The sequence below is a fragment of the Mirounga angustirostris genome, unplaced genomic scaffold, assembly GCF_029215605.1.
Source record: "Mirounga angustirostris isolate CCGP_5_RB_7025 unplaced genomic scaffold, mMirAng1.0.hap1 SCAF_9, whole genome shotgun sequence".
Classification (NCBI taxonomy): Eukaryota; Metazoa; Chordata; class Mammalia; order Carnivora; family Phocidae; genus Mirounga; species Mirounga angustirostris.
The window spans coordinates 546511-565436 of record NW_026991717.1 but is presented as its reverse complement, the minus strand read 5'-3'; the positions used below and the strand labels follow the sequence as shown (position 1 = coordinate 565436).

Genomic DNA, 18926 nt, shown 5'->3' with positions numbered 1-18926 from the left:
TGCCTAAGAAAACTCCGCTGACACAGAGTTTTGTGTTTCCAAGTGCCAGTCACAGCCCGTGCGCGATAGGTCCCGTTTAGTAGGCGTGACCAGCCCCCGCTAGAGCGTGGCGAGCGGGCCCCCGCCGTCCTCGTCCTCCCGGCCGCGCGCGCCGTGGCTGCCTGGGGGCGGCGCCCGAACGGCCAGCGCTGTGCCGGCCGCCCCCGGACAGGTAGCCCCGCTCGCGGCCAGAACTGCGCCGGAAGCCAAGAAGGCCCCCCGTCCTTTTCTCCGCGAAGTCAGAGCTTCACGGTCAAGGCCGTCAGGCCGGTTTCGGGAAACTGGCCACACGGCGGGCTACTCCCAGGGCGGCGTCAGGTTCACCTTGGGGCGGGAGCTTTGCCGGGTACGCGCACGTCTCCCGGGGCGGTTGTCCGGTCCTCGGTGATTGCTCCAGGGGCTCCTGGGCCTGCAACCTTCATCCAGCCCCGGTGCATCCCCCGCGTGTCCCCAGTTTAGAAGGTTTGGGTCGAAGCGAGCGGCCTCGAGACATCCCGACTTGCCACAATTCTTAGGGGGCGCGTCCTAAAAATCAAGCTGTTCCTGTAACCCTTCTGGATATATTTGACCACAGGACATTTGCTCCTAAGGCCGAGAGAGGATGGACAAATTATACCTCCAAGCTGGGGGCATTCCCATTGCATTGACCCACATGCTGAGTGGACCCTGTTCAGGCTCATCCCGCAGAAAATTAAACGTGCCGTCCTGGGACCCAGGGTCCTAAAGCGCAGAAAGGCCTTCTCACCGGTCTGCAAAGCACTGGCTGTTAGAGAAATCACGAGTAATCCGCTGTCTTTCTGCACCACCCGTCGCTTCGTTTTGCTCGGTCTGCCCCTTTGTGTTTGTTGGCAAAATTTGTGGGTTTCTCTAGTTTTTGAAAATAGACCGATTATGATGTGACCACTCCCAAACCAGGATAACTGGACCATCTTTACTTTGACTTTTAGCTTTTGAATATAAAGAAGTATTCTTGAAGACCTCCACTTTAAGAATGATAAAATTGTGGCCATCAGAAGTGCCTCCAACTACGTAAGTAAAGTGGATTTTAATTTGTATGATTTGGGCTGATGTGGATATTTTTTCTTTTCTGCACATTAAATCCCCCACCTCTAGATTATTCTAAAAGCACACTGATCACTTCTTTGCCTTTGAATTTTATCTGTTGTCAGAATATTAAGGCTTTCACCCTTCTGTCTGTTTGCTTCTAAATCTGCTACTATTCATTTCCAACTTAAGCAAACTGGGTATTAACTCAACTTTTGTCAAGCATTACAGTTGTGAATAAAAATTCAATGAATCATCTCCCCAAAATGAAATAGAACAGATTGAAAAAAATAGCATAGAAGATGTAAGAGTTCATCACGCATGGTAAAATTATGTTAAACAAACAGGCAACCTGTTTCACATACGCAGGTAATATGCTGCAAAGGAAAATGTACTTCTTGCCGTGAGTTGTGCCAAGACGTTCGAAAATCGTTGCAATAAAGGCTTTCTAAGGACTTTCCAGCTCCATGATTCTATAATTGTGTTGGAATTCCAAATCATTCATTTAAAAAAAGAGGTATCGTACACCGGCTTTCTCCCCTGTGCCCCAGAGCACCGCCCAGAGGGTCCCTGGCATGCCTTAGCAACAGTATTGTGACACAGGGGTGACAAGGCTTTGGGGCGCCATGAACACCTTTGGCATCTCATGAAGTCCACGAATCCTGTCTCAGTATAATGTACTGAAATGCATAAAAATGAAATGCATAGGTTTACAAAAGAAAGCAGTTATATCAAAAACGCTATCAAAATATTTCTGGAACAGTGACATATGCGCTGCTCTCTTCACACAGACGTCTAAGAATGTCTGTAACGTCAGAGTAGTGAGGAGCATAAACAGCGTTTTGGATGATTCGCAACAGCTGTACTATGATAAGAAAATATGGTTTGTATTGGACAAAATGACAGGTTCTGCTAAAACTTCTGCGGCTTATTGCTGACATTCGTAATTACAGGAAGTGTTAAATTCTAGTTAGAGGAGAAGGAAAATAAAGATGCAGTTATCATCCACCAATTCTCACGGATCCCCTGAATGCCCGCTGCAGAGCAGATCTGGAGAGAGTTGCTGGTATAACTGCATTTCAATGTCTGCAATGGGTTGTGGTCTCGCAGGTCAGGGGGGGATGAAAGGGCTTTAGAATAAAACCAAGTGAAAATCGGGGCGCCTGGGTGGCTCAGTCGTTAAGCGTCTGCCTTCGGCTCGGGTCATGATCCTAGAGTCCTTGGATCGAGCCCCGCATCAGGCTCCCTGCTCAGCAGGAGGCCTGCTTCTCCCTCTCCCACTCCCCCTGCTTGTGTTCCCTCTCTCGCTGTCTCTATCAAATAAATAAATAAAATCTTTAAAAAAAAAAAAAAAAAACAAGTGAAAATCCAAGCTAATTGTCAAATAATTAGCTCAGGTGCAGATCCTTCGGAGGCCAAGGTTGGGAGGCCTGTCCTGAAGGGCTGCGGGTGGGATGGAGCTGTTCCCAGAGAGTGGCCAGCTGCCTTTCTAACCAGGCTGGACCCGGAGGGAGTCCACAGCAGTCACAGCGTCCTGAGCCATCCCCACTACAGCTCTCCTCTTCACTCAAGAGTCACTGGTCTGAGCATTCCGGAAGGGGAAGGAGCCTTCCAGATCTATCCCACATCTATCTCCCTCTACACAACCCCATTATAAGGTCATCCAGCCTCTGCTAGCACACCCCCAAAGACAGGGAGCTCACCACCTCAATAGGAGGGAGAGCGCCTTTGTTCCAGTTCCAGGAAGCCCGAGTTGACTTCCTAGGAAACACAGGGATCCGTGGGTGTGGTGTGGGGCCCAGGGGAAGGTCCTGCTTTCTGCTCAGAACGGGCCGAGGGCGGGGAACTCCGTGGGCTGTGTGTCTGCCCTGTGTGGGGCTCTCCATGGCCCTCCTCAGAAGCCCGTCTGGCAGAGCCTGATGGCAGGAACCTCATCCTCTTTCCCATGTTCGTCCCAGGTGCCCCCGGACCCACAGCTGGTCTCCCACCCCACCCCGCCCCAGGCTACAGTATCTCACTGGTGCCCCTCCCTCTAGGGCCTCCGCCCTTCCCTCTGCCCCAAGACTCCCACTCTGGGAGGGACCCGCACCTCCTTCTGTGCTCCTTGCCCCCACGGACAGGCTCCCGGGCCTTTCTTGTTCTGGGCTGGGCACACAGGGGTTAATGCGGGCTCTAGCACCAGGGCTCCTGGGCCCACTCGTGGCAGCTACACTCCGCAGCCTAACCTGGGCCTTGTTTCCTCATCCCTAAAATGGGGATAATGCGACGATAGTGCCTTCCCATTAGGGCTGATATGGGGAGAAAACGCTGTTGTTTTTCTGGGAAGTCCTAAATGCACAGCCCACCTTTGGGGAAGGCCCGAGAGCCCAGGGTCTCCTTCCTTCACTGGCTCCCTGAACACCTGAGGGCACGTTCATCTGAAGCTGACAGCCAGGGCGACTCCCGGGCCTCACCTGGAAATGACCTATTCTGGGCACTTCCTCAGAAGGAAACTTTTAGAAAGCGGTGGGGATTCTCTCCTTTAAAGCAGTGACCCCACATACTTATCATTAAAAATTTTTTACCATGCACCCTGATATGTGTACGTTATTTATAAATTATGTGTATGTCCTATCCTGCTAATATACATATTATAAAACAAATACAGAAACAGGATTTAAAAAGGATGAGATAAAAGTAAATATAATCTGAAGGTCTAATATATTCTTCCCATATCCCAGTAGATGGTGTTGCTCACCATCAGGGCACAGAAATCCCATATTGGAGACCCCAGCACCTCCACATTTTTGTTCTGGTTTTAAACATTTGGAGAGCTACAGTGGACCGAGCCCAACGCTGAGAAGCTCACGTGTGCAGAATACCCGTGATGAGCAACCCTCTGCCATAATCCACAGGGATTCATCCCGTCGGGACTGACCGGGAAGGAGCCCGACCCGAGGGAGGCCAAGTGATTTCCCCAGCGTCACTCGGCCAGCAGGTGCACCGTGAGGTTGAAACCCAGGCTACTGGGGGATGGCTCTCTCGTGTTCCACTCCCAATCCCAGCGTGTTGGGAGAGGGGGAGGTGAGGAGCAGGAGGTCCCAGGAAGGAAAAGTGTGGCCGGGGTAGGACAGGACTGCTATGGGGCCAGTGGTGGGGGCCCTGTCGCTCCTTCACCAGCTGGTCCGGGGAGGCTGAGCCAGGAAGCCCCTGCAGCCGGTCCGGGCAGGCCCCCTGTATGGGGAACAGGGACCCAGGCAGCGGAGCCCCAGCCCGTGGCTTTACTGCTGCTGACCAGAGGGGGGCAGTCACCACTTGCTCTCGGCCACTTGGCGGGTCCCTGCCCTCCTCAGCTCCTGCAGACCCCAGAGCCAGCACTGAGTCATTAGGGGACCCCAGGCAAGGGCCTCGCAGGCCTATCTCCCCTCACCTAGCAAACGGGGGCCAAAACACCAGCTTGGGGATTCACAAAGGAAGCCCACGGAACCCCTGCCCGCAAGGAGCTCACAGTGACTCTTGGCAGGACTCTGGACCTTCCTCCCCAGGTGCCAGCCTTCCAGTCAGAGCCGCCCGTCTGACTCCCCAGAGCCGGGCGATTCTATTACCCCATGTTGTGGAAGAGGAAAGTTGGTGAATCCGGAGCACCTAATAAAGCCGTGGCAGAGTGGGGACCGGAACCCAGGCCCCTGGTCCCCACACAGGCTCTCTGTCCCTGAGGGCTGGAGCGCCCCCTCCACCAGCCTGTAGGCCCTACACCCCTTGAAAATGGGCAGGAGGCAGCGTGGACTCCCCCACGCTGCAGACAGTCGGGCCCAGTGGGGCCGAGTGGGCCCAGTGGGGCCACAGTGCAGCTGGGGGAGACGGGCCCGTTCTGGGGAAGGACAGAAAGTTCTGCCGTAGCTGGCCCGCTCTGTGACCTTCTGGGCATCGTCGGCATCTACCTACTGACCTAGGAAGCTGCAAAGGCAGGCTACCAAACAGCTGCTAAAGAAATCCTCTGTGGGGGCACCTGGGTGGCTCAGATGGTTAAGCGTCTGCCTGCGGCTCAGGTCATGATCTCAGGGTCCTGGGATCGAGTCCTGCATCGGGCTCCCTGCTCAGTGCAGAGCCTGCTTCTCCCTCTCCCTCTGCATTCCCTCTGCTTGTGCTCTTCTGTCTATCTCTCTGTCAAATAAATAAATAAAATCTTAAAAAAAAAAAAAAAAATCCTCTGTGGGAGGGTGAGAACAAGAGGCTCCTAATGTGCCTGCCGGAGGAGGCTGGGCCCCAGGGGGGCAGGAACGGGGTGGGGAGGCAGTGAGCCAGCGGCACAGGGGTGGGGGGCCTGGTGAGCGGGTCGAAGGGTCCACCTTGATGACCAGAGGCTCAAAGGAGGAGAGGTTCCCCTCCCTGTGCTGGGAAGTGTTCAATAACAGGCTCTTGAGGAGAAAAAAGCCAAACCGGTTGACAGCACTCACTGATCGCTGGGGTGTCGACGGCTCCTGGGGGCAGGTTGATGTCACTGATCACATTGTCAGCATGACTCACGGAATCTGGGATGGTCAGTATGCTCGTGTGTGCCCGCTCCAGCAACCCAGTGGTCCCGGCACGTTCTCGAGCTGTCCACCTTGGCCCAGCGTGCATGGGGTGAACACACCGTGCACTGTCCGTCCCAGGGCTGCCTGGAAACGGTGTCCTCTAGGGAGAGCCGCAGATGGTGGCAGGAGGGGGTGTGAAAGTGCTGGGAAGGCAGGGGCTCTTGTTTATAGAGTTGGGGGCGGTCAGAGGATTGAGAGCAGGGTGAGGACAGGTCAGAGGATTGAGAGCAGGGTGAGGACAGATCCGTGGAACCTGTCCCCCAGCAACCAGATCCTGTGGACGTCTGCCTCACAGAACCCTAGGATGCAGGCAAAGACGCCCCCCTTCCCAACGTGCATTCAGAGTCCATCATCCGGAGCGTCGCCCCGCCCCCCTGGCCTCTGGGTTCTCCCTGCAACCAGGCCCATCTCCCTGACGCCCTGCCTGCCAGTCCCAGTGTCACTGGGGCCCAGCTCCCTCACAGGCTCCTTTTGCACCTTCCCCGCAGGTCCTGGAGACAGGACTAGATGTGCCCAGCCATGAGCTAACAAGGGCACCAGACTCCATAACCTGGGCCCAGGGCCTGTCCCCAGTGCTCAGAGACGTCTGTGACGTCCAGGCTGACAACAGGGTGGGGATGACACTGCAGGAGGGGCTGAGGGTGCCTGTTGTGGGGAGGGACAGGCAGCGGGCTTCAGGGAGTCCTGCCGGCAGGTGGGCTGGGCAGCTCCGGGTGGGGATGGATGCACACAGCCCCTTGGCATCGTGCCTCTCTCCGGGGCCTGGGCCTGGTGGTTGGTGAGCCTGCCCACTCTGGAGCCCCCTGCCCCACACCTGCCCTCCTGGCCAAAACGGCCTCGGGAAGCCTGTCCCTCCTGGTTTCCTGGCCCCCTGTCCCCAGTGCCTAAGCCAGAGCAGTGGCCAGAGGCAGCCCGGGGTGGGGACACACACTTCGTGTCCGGCCGGTCCTAACCGGGGCTCAGCCACTTCTGAGAGACTTCTGTGTTCTCATCTGTGACAGAGACACGGCCCGCGGGTTGTCACGAAGATGAAATGAACAAGGTGCGTGGCCCCCGAAGTCTCTGAAAGCTGAGGGGCCTGTGGAACCACCAGTTCTCTCAAGCTTTCATTTTGCTGAGAGGGAAACCGAGGTCCAGAGACAGGGCTGGCTGACCCGAGACCCGGCGGGGTGGGGGTCGGCAGGGTCTGCGGGGGCGTGGGGCGCGGGGGCAGGGGGCGGGCTCACGCTGGCCCCCCACGCCCTGGGCGCAGTCCCCTGCAGCCCCCCATGCAGGTCCTCGGGCCTTCCGGGAGTGGCCAGCTGTGACCAGCACCCCACGCTCCGCATTCGCTCTGTCCCTGCCTCTGAGGCTATGCCAAGGGAGGAGTCCGGGCCCTGGGCTGGCCGGGCAGGGAGGACGGGCTGGGGGCGGGGGCGGGGGCACGGCACAGCTGTCCCCGGGACTCCGTGTCCTTGGTATGTGACCCAGCAGGGCACACAGTGACACTGGGACTGGCGGGCAGGGCGTCAGGGAGATGGGCCTGGTTGCAGGGAGAACCCAGAGGCCAGGGGGGCGGGGCCACGCTCCGGATGATGGGCTCTGAATGCACGTTGGACCCTCCGTGGCGACCCGCAGGGGCTCAGAGCCCGGGCGGGGCAGGAGGAACTCAGGCCGTTCCTTGGGCCAGGCCTCTGGGGAGGGGGCTGCTGGCCTGCCGTGGCCGCCTCGGAAGACCCCTTGTCAATTAATTTGGCAGCTCAGTGTCCGGGGCAAGTGGTCCTTGAGAGGCATAATATATCCGTGTCAGAAATGAGTTATGGGGCTCTCCACGGGGCTGTGGTCATGCCTCCCCTCCCCAGGCCCTCCCCCAGAGGCTGGCTTTGTCATTAGCCCCTGTGTTTGCCTGTGTCATTGCCCCCCCCCCAAGGCAGTGGGCGGCCACAGGGGACTCATTGGAGGCCCATTATCGGTGCTGGTTGTGAGGGATGATGTGGGGGTGATGGGGGCAGGCCCATCTGCACACACATCAGGCCCTTTGTCTCAGGCGTGGTGGGGAAGATGGATGAGGCCTGTCTAGGCTGCGCTGCCTGGGGGACGTCAGGAGCTGGGGACTGACCTCGGGGACCGGGGACCGACCTTGGGCTGGGTGTTGGGTAGAAAGTGGCCTGTGCTTACCTCCGTGGACAGAACCAGATCAAACAGGTTTGAGCAGAGACGGCTGATGGGCCATAAGGAGGAGGAAGGCCAGCAACGCCGTACGAGTCAGGTGGGGTTTCTGCTCGGCCGGTGCCGGGTGTCCCCCCAGAGGCTGATGAAGCCTGTGCAGCTGGGGGTTCCCTCTGTGTTCAGCCCAGGCTGACCGAGTTCTCAGACCAGCTGACGCAGACGCCTCACTCTGTGGTAGGGAAACCAAGGCATGCCCAAGGTCGCAGCAGCAGCCAGCAGCCAGCCATGGTGGGAGCCGACGTGATGAGCTCGCAGACACCTCCACCCCACTGGGGGATGACTCCAAGCCTAGGTTCTGGGGGCAGAACGGGGCTCCTGCCCACTCCTGAGCCTGAGGGCAGGCTGGCCTGTGCGTGCACGGGGCCCTCTTGTTTCACAGGTTTGGGCAGAGCCGGAGAAGCTGTGGGGAGGCCTGCAGCCAGGGAGCTGCTACGAGGTGGGCGGAGACCTCACTGGGCAGTTGCCAACCTTCCATGTTCCCCCATGCACGCAGGGCACAGTCCTGACCCCTTGGTCTGGCACCTGAGGCCTGCCGTGGCCCACCTCCCACAGCCACCTAGCCAGACCGTTCTGGAGACCGTGGACTCACGGCACAGAGCTCCAGCACTGACCCCTGGGGACTCACTGCCCTGATTCTGAAAGTCCCCCTTCCACGTCTCTCCTCCCACTGGATCGCACACTCGCGCCTCACCTGGGTCCCCAGTCCCCACACCAGTGGAGGTGCCCAGTGAACAAATGAAGGAAGGAAGGAAACCACGAAGAGCCCGACACCGTGGAAAAGCATCTCGGGCATAATTGCCAAGGGCCTTCCCCTGGTCCTCCCCTCTGTCCTAGTCATCCCGTTCTGGGACAATTTCTTAAGGAAATAATCCCAAACACAGAAGGAAAAGTGTGCAGAGATGCTCATTTGCATCCCAGTGCCCCTCATACCGTTGAAAGTGGGCCCGTCCTAAGCGTCCAGTAGAAGGGGACACACATGCCCCCTGATGATGCAGCCGTCCACACCGGCGACGGAAGCCAGAGGGCGAGCGGGAAGCAGACAGGTGCCCTGTTCCGGCACAGCCGGACGCTTCGTGAGCGCCTTTGAGGGCCCAGATCTTTACGGGCCTCAATCCCGCAGCTGCATGATGCTGCTGATCTGCTGGTTTATTCCTCTGCCAGTTTCCGTGGCTTTAAAATATTAGAGCTGTACGATCGTGTTCTGTATCTGGTGGGACACGTTTCTCCTCTCTGTCCTTCCTTTTCCGAGTTGTCATGCTTATCCTGCATATTTATTCTTAATATAAAATTTAGAGCCAAACCTGCCAAATATGGAAAGTCTCCTGTTGGGCTTGAATTGAATTTACAGAGTTTGCTGAGAGAGAACTGATAGCTCTACAAAGACTGAGCCATCGTTGTATTGGTTTGGGAAATTAAGGGAAAAGCAGAGTGAACACCATCAGCAGCGTGGGAACTGCTGATTCTCCAGAAGGGAGGGAAGAACGGGGTGCATGACCCCACGTGTCTGGCCGCACCGCAGCAGGTATGGGGACCTGGACAGGGACACTAACGACGCAAACAGTGGGTTTAGTTTCTCTTCTCCATTTTCTACTTCTTCTGTAAAATATTTTACTTTTTAAAATACACAGACATATTTTTAAGGAGCGGGACATTGACAAAGCATAAGGGAGACCAGGACCAGGCTGCGGAGGGAAACTGGCCGTGTCTCGCCGGGAGAGCCTTGGGGGCTGGAGACGGGGGCCTTGGGGAGGGGGCGAGGCCCCCGGCCGCAGCGCTGTGCAGGGGAAGGCAGATGAAGGGCGGCTGCTCGCAGGCGGTGCCCCTGGCCCTTGGCGGCTTGGGCTCCGGGTGCTCCTGGGGTGCAGGTGGCGTGTGAGTGAGAGGTCCAGTCCAGCCTGGGAATCTGCAGCTCTGAGGCTCCAGCACAGAGCTGAGAAACCTGTCTGGGCCCGGGGGGATGTGCCCGCTGGAGGGTCTCTGGCGAGTACCCCGAGGGCCGCTGGGTCCGGGTGAGTGAACCACAGACAACTGGGGGATATCAAATAGCTCGTGGGTTCCTGACCACTTCCAACCCCTCCACAAATCACACTCAGGACGTGTGGCCTGGGGTGTGAGCCTCCAGGTCAGGCTGGCCCACAGGACGGCGGCCGTTTTCAGCTCAACAACCCTGGTGTTCCCATCCCTTGTCCCCCACCAACCTTGCAAACGCTGGGTCAAGGGAGGGGCTAGTCCCCAAACCGTCTGGAGGGGAGGCTGAGGCTGCCCGAGAGGGGAAGTGACCTGCCCAAAGCCATGTGTAAGGAGAGCCACGCAGCCTACGTCCATCCAGGTGCCCCCCAGGCTCCAGTCCCAACCCCGCAGCATTCTGCGGATTTGATGTGGTTGGAACAATAAAGGCATTTCCTAAGCGGACTTCATTCTCCCACCACAGCCCCCACCCCACACGGAGGGTGAAGCCTCCCGGACAGTTGTGTCTGCCCCCCGGGGCGATGGATACATCAGGGCAGAGACAAGATGGATGGGTCATCCGTAATGAGCTAGTCCGAGTCCCCCTCGCGGGCTGGGGGCAGGCGGCTCTAATGACCACAGGGCCCAGCGTCCCTGAAGACGGGCAGCCCAACCCGCCATCCTTCATCTGTGCCCCTCGGAGTGACTGTGGCCGGGACCCCCGCCCCACCGTACCCGGCCCACTCTCCCGTCTCTGGGGCACTCGTGCTAGGGGGCAGACGCACCAGAGCCTCATCAGGAACAAGCCAAAGGCAGAATCAATGACGGTGGCATTTCGAGGAGGGGAAGGAGGTGGGGAAGGGCCTCCCCGGTCAGCAGGGCCCAGACCACCTCCAGTTCGTGGAGGCAGCAGCCTCTTCCTGAGTGCCTCTGTCCCCTTGCGAAGCCAGGTGCTTCCCCGCAGAGCTTCCTGTGATCCCGTTTTGGCTTCTTTCCGCCCTGGGGAAGGCAGGGCGTACAGGCTGATCCAAAGCCTCAGACAAAGGCCCCCGACCACCGTGGCCACCTGCCCCGCCTGGGACAGGGGGATAGATAAGGAGCCCGCTAAGCTGCCTTCCCTTGGGCTCCCGGAAGCTGCATCGATCTGGAGGGGGCTGCAGATGCACGGTGCTCTGCCCCCACCTCTCCTTTCTCCTCTGCCCTCCCACCCCCTCGTCAGGGCCCCGCCGGCTCCTGGGCCTGAGGAACAGGGCAGACAAAGGCCTGCGGAGGGAGGGAGGGACTGTGCAGCCCCAGGAACAGCTGCGACATGGGCCAGCGTGCATGTGCGACCAGCGTAAGAACCGCCTGCAGAATCCTCCTACTGACGTCCCACGGCTCAGGGGCCATCACAGCTCTGTGCTGTGGCCTGGGCTGGGCGCCCGGCCCTGAGGCTGCTCGCAGAGGGACAGCCGGCGGGGAAGATAGACGTGTACATAAATAGGATGAGCGCTCTGAGAGCGGTCTGACAGGGGCCGCAGGGGCCAGGGGCAAGGGCTGGGGAAGCTTCCAGAGCTAGGGGCATGAGAGCTGGGTGTGAGTTGTGATGGGGCTTTGCCAGGCCGAGGGACGGGAGAGCAGCACGAAGCACATTCATGGACGGGCATACAGCTTCGGGGGAGAGTGGGGCAAGGGGGCATGCAGGGGCCTGGATCACAAAGGCCCCCGGGGCCAGGGTCGATTCTGAGGCTGGGGCACTGCAGAGGGGTGTTTGGTGGGGGGGCGGTGCTTGTGGAGAATGAGGATGAGGCCCAGCAGGGCAGCAGCTGAAAGGACACAGGGGTCAGTCCTGTGAGGCAGGGAAAGCCCGTCCACTCCCCGAGCCACGTCCTGGTGCTGGATGGTGCCCCCCAAGGTCAGCCTGCCTGGGCTCTAGTGGGGTTGCAGAGGCCGCCAGGGTGCTCATGGCAACCCCCAAGACGGAGGACGTGCCCAGACAGGCAGCTGCCCCTGCTGCCCACCAGGTGGCCACTGGCCTTGGCTGCAGCAGCCGGTGAACCCACTGCGGCTGGGGGAGCCGTGCCCCCCATGGTTCCCACTGTGACAACCACCAAGCCAACCAGACATGGGGCTGAGAGAATGAAATGGTTCACTTCCAAACTCTGTTGCAGAAGAAGGCCCTGGCTGAGCGTCAGCAGGCCCACAGTCAGTGTCCGCTTCGGCTGGGCTGGTAGGCGAGTCCCGCTCCCTCTTGGGGCATCGGGCTCCCCGTCGGCACCGTGAGAGTCCATCCTCCCAGCCCCGACTCCCCCACATCCTCAGCTGTGCGGGGAGCTTCATAGTTTCCCCCACACTCTCCGAACCCTGTGAGGTGTTCCCGTATGCACAAGACACATGCTAACACTGAGGCCTGATGACCCAGCCGCGGTCAGCAAGCCCACGACAGAGCCTGGAAAAGCACCCTGGTCTCCCGCTCCCTCATCTGACCTGTGCAGAGTGCGGGTATCTGCCTCCTTAGCGCTGGTGGGAAGGTGCTCAGTAACCATCCCCGTTTTCTTGAGCGTATTTGTTTCCAAGTGGGGGGTGGGGAGAAGTCATGCCTCCACTCGGGGTCCCTCCCTGCTCCCCAGAACAACCAGCCTAGCAGGCCTGCGCTCCTGGGGGCCTCTCTACAAAGGCCCGTCAGCCAACTGCTGGTCCCAACAGTGAGGCCTGTGATTTCCGTGCTGGGGTTGGGGAAGGGAAGGTGGGTGGTGTCCAGGCCCAGGGCCCCCTGGGATGAGGCCCCATCCCGCATGGGCGGCTGGTCGTGGGCAGTTCTGGGAGGGGGTACGCTGCCCGGTGGCGGGCTCAGCCCGGGGGTTGCTGGCCGGCGGAGGGGGGCTGGGAATGCTCAGCTGAGCTAACAATACGGCCCATGGATTATATTTACAAACACTCCAGTGAGCAGGAGAGGGACGTTAATTAAACATTCACATCCTGCGGGGCCTCAGGGAGCCCCGCGGATGAGGACATGCTGGCAGGAAGTTCGGTGCTGCTGGAATTCGGGGCTGCTGTGGGGCTCCTTCAGCAGCCTGGTAGGGCTTATTACTGGGATTAATTTCGCGTTACCATCACTAATGCAATCACCATCATAGGCCAGGAAAGCCCTCTTCATCACTCACAGCCCAGGCTGGGCGGCCACAGAGGAAGAGGGTTCACCGAGCTTGGCACTGGTCGGGGGCAGGGGGAGGGAGAAGCAAGCCCAGGGCCCCAGCTCTGATGCTCAGAGGCCTTCCTGGGAGGGGCTGTATGGTCTGAGGACCCAGCCCGGCGGAGGCCTGAGGCCGAGGCCCCTCAGGTGGGGCTCCCAGGGCTCACCCAGCTGCCTCATTGATTGGGAGAAGAGAATAGAAGCTCCCAGACATCTGGGAAGGCTGGGGCAGCTGGAGGAGCCCGGGGGTTTCTGGAGACCCACACGCCCCACATCCGTCAGTCTCGATTAAGGAGGGTCACCGCAGCATTGTCCTGGCAACGCCGGGCTGGGGGATGAGGGAGAAGGAGGCGGGCGTTGCTCTCATCTGAAAGACCATGAATCGGGCGACGGTGATTGAGCACCCGTGACGGACAGGCATTGTGCTGGGCCCACACGTGCCGCAGGACGGGCAGCAAGGGGAGATCGGTCAGGGATGAACGGGCGTCTCTTTCTTTATGGACTTTCAAAGGCACCATTTGGCATGCTGAGCAGGGCGATCGATGAGAGGCAGCTGACCCCCCCCCCCCCGGCCACCTCCAGGCAGCAGGTGGATGGGCCCACGTGGGGGACGGCCAGAGGGCCTCTCGGCACCGACTCCGCACTGTGAGCCAGACTGGGGGCCCCTCCCGAGCAGGGCTGTTGGCCATCAATTTACCCTCTCCTTCTGCACTGAAAGGGAAGCTGGGACAGTTGCCGTGTTTCCTGATAAATTATAACCAGCCGTTCCCCAGCCCAGAGCAGCCCAGCACTTGTATAAATCAGGCTAATGAAAGCTGAAGCTGTCATTTTGAGAGCAGGCATTCATTCGGCAAACCTTCACCAAGTGCTCGCTAGGTGCCCCGGCCTATGCCGACTGGAAGGCAGACGGAACGTGGTCCCGGCCGGCAAAAGGCCCCTGGGCCGGGGGGACTGGCAGACACACACACCAGCACTCACGAAGGCGGGGCTGCCTGCTGGACGGAGGCTGGACTCCGGAAGCAGCAACACCACCTCCTGTGTGGCTTTGGGCCCGAGCCTCAGCCCCTTTACCCGAAAAGGAGCCACGAGGACACCTACCTTGCAGGACTGGTGTAGGGATTAAATGACCATGCAGCTCAGGGCCCAGCCCTGTGCCTGGCACCTGGGGGTGGGGGGACAATAGATGGTGAGTTCCCTCTTTCTCCTCTGCTCCTGCTGCCTGTGGCGAGCCCACCCTGGACTGTGGGAGGCAGAGGACGGATGCTGGGCTGCACGGGGGTGGACAAGGAAGGCCGTGCTAGCAGGGGATGAGGGGTGCGACTTCGAGAATGGGGGCTGGGGAAGAGTGGGGGTTTGTAAGGGCAGGGCGTGCGTGGAGACAGAGGACGGGCTCGCGGATGATGCAGCACGTTGAGGGAAGAGCTGGGAGAGTCGGCGGGCCGTCTCCACTCAGCCTGCGCGGGGAGGGGCTGGGACAGGGAATGCTCGGCCTGGGGCCCGGCCTGTGGAGACAGCGGCTGGTCTGTCTAACGCAGGCTTTGGGGACGGAGAGAGAAGATGGCTGAGCCCCAGGAGGGCTGGCCAGGCAACGAGCCCACGGCAGGGACAGGCAGGACCGGACAGGCCAGCCGGGAAGGGCCCCGTGTCCACTCAAGCCCTTCAGACACGGGCTCTCGGGCGGGGGACTCGGGGACACACGGACAGAACACCCCAGACGCACAAGTGCAAATGCACAGTGGACACGTGCACGCTGCGGACAGACGCGCAGATGGGTAGGAATCGCGGGCAGAAAGCACCATCAAGAGGCATGGCCACCCAGGCCCTCAGACGCCGCTGGACACAGGGGGCCCAGGTCAGCCCAGTTTGTCCAGGACTTTCTCGCTTGACCTCAGAACGTCCCGTGTCCTGGAAACCCCCTCAGTCCCAGGCGAACGGGGACACTTGGTGACCCTACGTCGGAGACACACAGACCCACACGGGCAGACACCACGAGTCACACACGGAGCAGGGACACACCCCCCCCAGCCCAGAGACCACACTCGCACAAAGGCCGCACATGCGTGAGCACCCCCCCAGACGACAGAACAAAGGCCCAGCAAATCTGGAAGGGACGAAAGCAGCCACCGAGTCCGTGGGCTCCTGGCATGTGGCCACTGCTCTGATGCCACAGAAGAGCTTCGGGGGCGGGAGGGGGAGGGGCGGGCGGACGTGGCCACATGGCCGCCCCGAGCAGGGCGTTCTGCCCACGGCCCACCCTGTGCAGCTGACGATGCTCCGTCCCCGGGCACATGCGTGGGGAGCCCAGGCACATGGGACCACACAGCTGTTCGGACCCCCATCTGCAGCCCCTTTCCCCAAATTCTGGAACCCCAGGCATTCTGACAACAGAGCTGCTCTTCCTCACGTACTAAGAGGCATAACCAGACCCGAACGGATTCTTCATCTAATTTTGTGTGGCTCTTCATGGTCCTCTCTGGTAATAGTAAGGTGCTAGACTGTCGGGCCTCGTATTGGCTTTGAAAATCTGCAAAGTGCGGAATCAGAAACACACCTCGCCCCAAGGGATTCAGAGAAGGAAACCCGGACCTGTGTGTAAACGTCTGCACTCAGGTGCGCGGCATGACGTCCTGGGCATCATCCCGAACAGGACCCACGCACGGACATCGGCCTGACGCAGGCGCTGCTCTTTACAGAATACACGCACACCATCTCATGTGACCCTCCAGAACCACGTGGGGTCGACAAGCATCACCGTCGCCTCCAATTCCCAGACACAGAAGCAAGGCTCAGAGAGGCTGAGCGTCTCGCTCAAAGGCACACAGTGAGGGTCTCTGGCCTTGGTCCCAGGGACCCCAGAGCCCATGTTCTTTCCCTGACGCTCCCTCACTTCCTACTGTCTCAACTGCTCGGTGAGAAACAGTGATGGGCGGTGATGTAATCAGTGGAAGGTCCGACCTTGGAGCCCTGAAAGCTCCAGCTAATGACCACATTGACCAACGGCCGCGGCACGGCTCAGCTGGGGCGGGGGCCACGCGCCAATGTGGGAGCAGGGTCTCTGCGGGTCTCCTGCTGGTTTCCAAGGAGTGGCTTCCCTTCGGCCTCCTGTAGAGCCACCCGGTCCTCAGAGCCAGCGGCAGCCCGTCTGCCTCTCCTGAGGTTCCTCAGGACCTGACGTATCTTAGGGCCACCTGGATGCCTCAGCTGGGGGAGCCTGCGACTCTTGATCTCGGGGTTGTGAGTTCGAGCCCCATGCTGGGTGTAGGGATGGCTTAAACATATAACCTTAAAAGAAAGAAGAAGAATTGGACATACCTTGGATTTCACAGCAGGGACTCCCAATGCTTTTGGGCCATGACCCCTTTCATGACTTCGGGCAAGAGAGCTTTCCAGTGGGGGACCCCCACAGCCACCTGCAGATCACGGCTTGTTGGAATAGTCACGTCACCTCTTCGGGCTTTAGGCAGCGTTTCCAAGTCCCTCCTAGGCCTTAAATGCCACAGCCCAAGGACTAGAGCTGTTCTCAGCTCACCCAAACAGGGCTCTGATCTTGCCTTCACCAGTCAGGGACCACCTGCAGGGGCCCGGCCACGGGAGGCCTGGGTCATTCTGGGACTCTGCCTGGACATCCCTCCAACCCCGCCCCCCCGACCCCTGGCTCTAGTTTTGTTATTTACTATACACTTTTTTTGTTGTTTTTTAAGATTTTATTTATTTATTTGACAGAGAGAGACACAGCGAGAGGAGGAACACAAGCAGGGGGAGTGGGAGAGGGAGAAGCAGGCTTCCCGAGGAGCAGGGGGCCCGATGCGGGACTCGATCCCAGGACCCCGGGATCGTGACCTGAGCTGAAGGCAGATGCTTAACGACTGAGCCACCCAGGCCCCCCTGCTATACACGTTTTTTTAATGGAAAAGGGAGTTGGTGTAAATGCCTACAGTAGGCCAGTGGTTCCTGAATTTGGCTGCACATTACCATAGCCTGTGAAGCTTTTAAAAACCTGATGTCCAAGCCACACACCCTCAAATGATTATGTTGGCATCTCGGGGGGGGTGGGGTGGTGCCCAGACATCAGTGTTCACCTGCAGTCCTCAGATCCCAGCGTGCAGCCCACTTCAAGCACGAGGGCTTCTCACCCTCCACCAGGATACAGATACCCTGGGGGTCTTGTTAGAATGCAGATTCTGACTCATCAGGTCAGGCTCGAGCCTGGGATTCTGCATTTCCAGCAAGCTCTCAGGGGACTCTGCTGCTGCTGGTCCCCAGACCACAGGGCCTGGTCAGTCGGGGGGGGGGGTCCCTTCCAGCTCAGCCCCCCTTCAGAGCTTGGTTCTGCGGGGCTCAACAAGACGGGGTGTCTGCCGCTGGCCCACCAGCAGGCTTGGCAGTGCTTTCGTTTCCTCTGGGGGTAGAGACAGCCCCCGCCCGAGGAGGAGGCTGAGGTTCATGGTGCTTGTGACTTGCTCCATGGTGCACAGCCGCTCGGTGGCGACCAGGGCTGGTGGGCAGGGCACTGCTTGGCCAGGGGCCAGAAACCCCCTCGGGGCCTCGAGTCCCCATCTGCCCACTAAGACCGCAGAGGGGCTGGTGAGGGTGCGCATCTGGGGCCGGCCCTCCCGGGCTCCCTCCCAGGTCTGTCTCAGTGGGCTGAGTGACCTTGGGCACTTTATTGGTTGTGCTTCAGCTTCCTCATTTAGGACCGAGTGCCTCTCCCAGGACAGTGGTAAAGAATGAACGAACCAACGACTGAACGAATGAATGAAGCACTCACTCCCATGCCTGGTTCTTAGTAAAAGCTCAGGAAATGTACTTGTATTCTTCCTACTGTAGGACTCCATGGTCCCCAGGACCTCTCCAGCCCCGGTGATGCTACCCCCTGACTCCCAGTCCAGTGCTCCTTCCACTCCACTAACCTAGAAGAAACTCACCCAGCAGGCATGGGCCCTGCCCCCAGTCGTCCAGAGACATCAGCTCTTCTTTGTCCTGTTCTGCGGACTCCCGGATTGTCCCAGCACAGGGGCCCCAGCCCCCACCACAGAGAGCTGTCCTGAAGACCCCCACTGGGACCCTCTCCAGAGCCCCCAGCTTGCAGGGGCTGAACTCTGACCCCCATTCTTCCAGCATGAGTTCGGCCCGTCTAAGGGCATGGGGCCAGGCCGGCGGCCCCGGGAAGCTGAGGCTCTGGCCTGCCTCCAGGCAAAAGTAGCAAAGCTCAGCAGAAATGCCCCGGATAGGGACGCCGGTCAGTGGCCTGGGAGGAGCTGGGCAACATGGGGTCTGCAAAGGCAGGAACTGCCAGCCCGAGAACAAAGGGGTCTTGGAGAGAGGGCCCAGGCCCCAGCGCCTGCTTCTGAGAATCTGCATCGGAGAGGAAACACCAGGGATTGGCCACACCCCCAGGCAACTGCAGCGGGCTGATGACAGCCCGCTTGGCCCGGACTCTGGGATCCCTGCACCCCAAGGTGCAGTGTCCACAGAGGGCTCCTGGTGGATTTGCCCCATTGGAGCCCAGAGGCCCTTTCCCCCTGGTCCGCGTGGGAGCGCTAATGACCCTTCAGAGCCCTGCTAAGTGTAATGTCTCCTTCCCTGGGAAGTTCAGCTGTCCTCCCCTGGGCCCCCCTGAAGTGCCTCCCTCCCCCTGCAACGCACTTACTGCGTGGTCCCAAACTTTATCTTCCCCAGCAGCCGTGCATCCCAGGGCCATGTCTGCTCACCTCTGAATTCCACGCCGGGCCCACAGTATCTCTCCAAGGACACCAGGCGAGCCACAGGGATCTTCTGTTCCATGGGTCTTTCTGCTCCAGACAGTCAAAGATCGATGTTTCCAACCAAAACAGAAAGGGGATCCTGACTGTCAGCGCATGTGTGCGAGCGTGTCTCAGGCACACAGGGCCCCTGGGAATGTTCCGGAACCCACGGACGTGACATGGACGTGTGCAGCTGCCGTCAGCCGGGAAGTCGCC

At 59.5% G+C, this 18926-nt stretch overlaps 1 long non-coding RNA gene across 2 annotated transcripts; it reads left to right on the top strand.

Moving 5' to 3' along the window:
• The first annotated feature begins 127 nt into the window (after positions 1 to 127).
• LOC123862242 (uncharacterized) lies at positions 128 to 3164 on the top strand. 2 transcript variants are annotated; one of them, XR_006795171.3, is made up of 3 exons: positions 128 to 385; positions 987 to 1068; positions 1453 to 3164. It is a non-coding gene; the product is annotated as an uncharacterized LOC123862242 (long non-coding RNA). The 2 variants fall into 2 exon arrangements; XR_006795172.3 differs by having other exon boundaries at positions 128 to 865.
• Positions 3165 to 18926: the final 15762 nt, after the last annotated feature.